Source organism: Watersipora subatra, chromosome 9 (genome assembly GCF_963576615.1).
Source record: "Watersipora subatra chromosome 9, tzWatSuba1.1, whole genome shotgun sequence".
Lineage (NCBI taxonomy): Eukaryota > Metazoa > Bryozoa > Gymnolaemata > Cheilostomatida > Watersiporidae > Watersipora > Watersipora subatra.
Genome location: NC_088716.1, coordinates 16,749,395 through 16,754,573, shown reverse-complemented (window position 1 = coordinate 16,754,573; position 5,179 = coordinate 16,749,395).

The window sequence follows — 5,179 nt, the reverse complement described above, 5'->3', positions numbered from 1 at the left end:
TCCTGTCTTTGTTAGCTGTCACTGATAAATATCTATACCCACTCATGCGTGAAATCTACAATCAGACCCAATTAGCCTTTGTGCTGAGGCGCGGTTGCTTGGGTGGCGCAGTTTGTACTCAATTTCACTCTGAGTAGTCTAATGTATATAGTTATTTTGCTTGATTGGAGAAAATATTCTAAAATTACAACATATCCCCAATAAAAAGCCTCTATTTGCAAGCAAGATAATTTAAACACCATGTAAATAGAGTTACTTACAGTATCCTGTGGCCTTCAAAAGCATCGCAGACATAACTAAAGTGCGCCGCAGAACCAACCAGGGACAGCAGGCAAACTCGAGATATGCCTGCAGAACCGAACTGCATGTTCCTCATCAATATGTGTCTGGGTGTCTGGCACAGATTATTGCTGTCATCTCTCTTTGCACACCTGTGCGAGTGCAAAGACGCAATATTATGGTTGAGTTGTGGCAGCATATGTCTGTACTCTCATTAAACCATTCATTCATTTATTATTCAACTCTCTAGTGAAAAATAAAAAATAAAATACACGATAAATATATCTATCAAACATTACTGAGCTAGCTAACACCAGATAAGAACTACTGGCTACTGGCATATTATTTTAGGATATAAAAAGACTATTTAGCTTTGTGGTTGATCATATGACTAAGTAGCAAATGGAAGTTATTAGCTTTTAATGTTAAATATTGGATGGATCTAAGTAATAAATTTCTTGTACATTGGGTGCAAATAAGTCAAGATTTGGGCGAAAAATCAAGTTGCATAAAGTATAACATTAAACAGATATAGGTCAAATATCAACCCAAAAATCAAAGTGTTCATCGGTGTGGACAAAGCCCAAAAATGAAGTATGAAGTTTTTTGCCTCACATAGAGTGTTTCTATCTAGATATGTGGGGCTGAAGAACTCTAATATCACAGAACCTAATATAGATTATTAAACCAAATAAGTCAAAACTATTAGAACCTGTTCAGCATACTGTTATAGAATTTTAAAATGTTCCAGTTTATGAGCCAGTGGTTTTAATTTGAAGAATTCTACTGTTGATGGAGCAGAGGTAGACAACTCCAACAGCTGGGCCACCTCAGTGCACTTCACTATGCATAGCCCAAAGCTTACATTAACCATTACGGGGTGGTATTGAGCGTCCCAGAAACATGGTTCTGTAGTAGCGTATCAAATCAACTATTCCAAGCTAACCACTTAGTTCCTAAAACTATTTAAATATATTCCTGTTGTTATTTTATACAATTTATTTCAATAAAATAATTTTATTTCAATAAAATCAATTTATAAAATGAAAACATTTTATAAATTTTCATGACAACTTGTTGGAACTTTGATTTATTATTTGACAAAACTGTTTTAATTAGATTGCTGGTTGCATCATTAATATGCAAAATTGTTTCTAACACCTAATCCTAAATTATGATACATATAGTTTAAAAATATTGCTCATTTGATTGACCACAGGCTATTAGCTTGATAGTGTATTTTGTGTTTCAAGTAGGCATGCTTACAAGCCCCTCTAATATAACCTTAATATAATTCTAATATAACCTTAGACTTTGGTGAAACAAGCAGCCATCTTTGTTACAGAGAAAAACAAAAGAAAATATTTCATTGCAGGAAGCTATGAGGAGCAGCTACATATTCAGGTTTTAAAAATCCATTAGCTTATAGAACTCCAATTCCTTTCTAAATAACATGAGCAAACAACTACACAAAGCTCCTAATAACCATTTTCAATAGACTTGTATGACACTTTAGGACAGGTTTTTAAAGCTATGCATTATAAAACAAGTTCTGCAAGCTGCTGTAGCTCATCATGGTGAAGGCTGTTTAAGAAATACTCAACATTTGTAATGACATGTCATAGACAAGGCAACCATGTAGTCAGATAGATAACCAGATGATTCAAAATGTATAGCAGTTTGGAGACTGGTAATGACAGGTGCTTGCTAGTGTGTGATTACCACTAATATCTTGCCTACTTCTTGACCTTTTTTGTGTCCAATAAATGTGTAAATCATGACCTAGACTGATCTCACATTAACTTTTGAGCGTGAATAACTTCAATATAGATACAGCTATATCGAAGTTATTCACCTATAATATTGAAGTCTATTATAGATCTATTATCATATAGATCTATTAACGAGTCTCGTTAGCTCTACTAGGCATTAGGTACACTAAATTCATAAGGAAGATATGCTTGATCAGAATAATCTACATGAAAACATTAGATACCAAAACTCACTAAAATATAGTACATTGTAGTTTATAGTTTTGGTTCATAATCTAGCAGAAAATCTGCTTTTGGCCTTTTATGCTGTCAGTCCCGTGCGCCGTGAGAGATCATCATGTGTAATAAGTATTAGCACAATTATTCCTAAGTGTGTAAAGCTGGTCGAGTGGCGCAGTCGGTAGTGCTTGGCAGCAAAATGGATTATTCTAGAAGAACTTCCATACGAGGCTCTTTTTATGAATGCCCTTAGAGTTGCTTCGGACAGACAGACAGACAGACAGACGGACAGACATGGCTTTTAATATAGTAAAGATTTTTTTCACCAATCATTTTAAAGTTGTTAAAATTATCAGCATGCACAGCTGATCTGCTTTCTAATGTGTACTGTACAGTTACACCATGTGTATCCTTGCTATGTATCAACTAATTTTAGCTTCGTTGAGGTTCCATTTTGTTTTTAGGTTCATATGATATCTTTTTGTTTATTTCAGAACAAGTTAAAAGATTATAAAATGCTGATAGCAACAATGAGTATTCAATAGTAACTCGAGTACTAAGGCAATTTTACTGTCTTGCTGCCATTGCAAAATCTTTGTTAAAAATATCACATATTTAATTAGTGAGAATGGTCAGACAAAACTTTAACAAATTACTCAATTTGTAGTAAGTGTTTTAGATATTCACCCTCTTGACAACATTTTAAAAGCAAACATTGAGAAGAGATCCAACGTGTTAGAGTATATATGAGTATAAAGGTGGCAATTTGTGTTAGTATCAATTTGGCACTTTATATTTAATAGGGAGTAAAACAGAAATAATAAATAACAAAAGTATTATTTAACAAACAAACTCTTTTTATTTTTCTACTTGACTTGCAAGTATTGCGCTATCTCAGGGTTTAACTCAAAATATTCTGCTGTTAGTTTAGAGGAGAAAGCAGATTCTATGCGTTGCTTGTCAAATGCTCTTGGAGGCAGAGTTGACGCTACCGGCAACCTCTGGCCTTTTTTCGCTTCATTAGGACTTGTTGTTACTTCTACAGATTCTAAATCATTTGCGAATTCTTTTGTATCTTTCACTGTTGATCGTTGGCTAGAGCTGAGAGTTTCATGGTTGTTAGTTGGAACAGAAGTTGTTCTTTCATTGATGTTGTGAGTTGGAACAGGAGTTGTTCTTCCATGGCTGTTGTTAATTGGAACAAGAGTTGTTTTTCCATTGCTGTCGTTAGTTGGAACGAGAGCTGCTCTTTCATTGTTATTGTTAGTCGGATCAGAAGTTGTTCTTCTGCGGTTGTTAGTTGGAACAGGAGTTGTTCTTCTGCGATTGTTAGTTGGAACAGGAGTTGTTCTTCCATTCCTGTTGTTAGTGGGAACAGGAGCTATTATTTCGTTATTGTTGTTAGCTGGAGCCGGAGTTGTTTTTCCACGCCTCCTTCGACGTTCTTTTTTGCCACCTCTCCTTCTTTTTCTTCTTTGGCCTTTCCCTTTTTGTTTATTTCGTCGTTTAGGTGATGGTTTAGATGCATTATCATTACCTTCCGCATGGAGTTCAGGTGTAACTGACAATGCTGATGCATTGCTGTCCAGCGAAGGAGAAGTCGGTATATCCAATGGAAGTCCATCTTTTTCTGGGTCCCGGCTTGCCACTAGCATATCATCTATAGGTGCCAGGTTTGGTTTATTTGCTATTTCAGCAGAATTGAATTGATCGACTGGATTTGACAGACTAAAGGAGTTGTCTAGCTCACGGTTTCTGTTACCGAATTCTGAGATACCAAATTGAGCCGAATCAATGCCACTCCAGTCTGTCTGAACAAAGCTAGCAGCAATTGATTCTTCATTTTCTCTCAACAGTTCTGGAAATCTATCTGGAATTTTCTCCCCATCTTTAACTCCAACGCTGTGATTTTCGATCACAGTCTTTTCTACAAATGAAATAAATGTGTAAAAATATTTTATTTATTAGTTTGATTATGGATACATAAAGTAAGTTCTAAAATTATAGTTTTTTTTTAAACTTTATTTGGTATTAATATCATTTCTATCAAAATGCTTTTTATAATGTGCCATTAAAAACATAATTTAAACAAAAAAATGTGACACAAAGCTTTACTTAAGAAAATGATCTTTGTGAATCACTCTAATGCATTTTGTCAGTTAATCTGATATCACAGCAATAGCATTATTAAATGCGTTAGCAATAAGTAATAGTGAGGGATTGTCTCCCCTTATATTACATATACTCATATTATACTCATATTACTAGCCAAAGGTTTAATATATTTAAATTTACCTTAAATTATTGTCTTATTTACATCATATGCATTAATTTCTAAGCACTCTCTACATGTGAATTATATTTTTTAAACTAGTCCAGTGTAATGAGAAAATAGAGAATTGGGATTCAAGAAATATAAATTTTAAAAGAATATTGTGCTTTGGCAAGTACTAGAGGCAGTTAATTTTATATTTAAAATATGTATCATAATTAGTTCAAAAATTATACAGTTTGAGTTTTAATTCAGAAAACAGTACTGAATATAGGTTTAGACTGGAACATGTAATTGCTTATACTGCTTATGAATACGTTGTTTAAACAACACCTACTCAATATGCTCACTTACACAGGGGAGACAATTGCTTATAATTACAAGGATGAGAGTGCAAAACGACCATGTATGAAGGTAGATTAGATACAGCTCAAAGCTGAAGGCTTGGAGATAATGTAACAACAGTGCTAGGTATAAGTCACTGCTGAAGCTCTAGTGAAAGCATAAAACTCAGAACATAGATAGGTTGAGCTGAAGTAACACTCTAGGCTATATATAAATCAGAGCTAGACGCTAAGCATGAAAGTATACTAGTTTGAAATTAAACTATATATAGGTCAAATCAGAAGCCCTACAG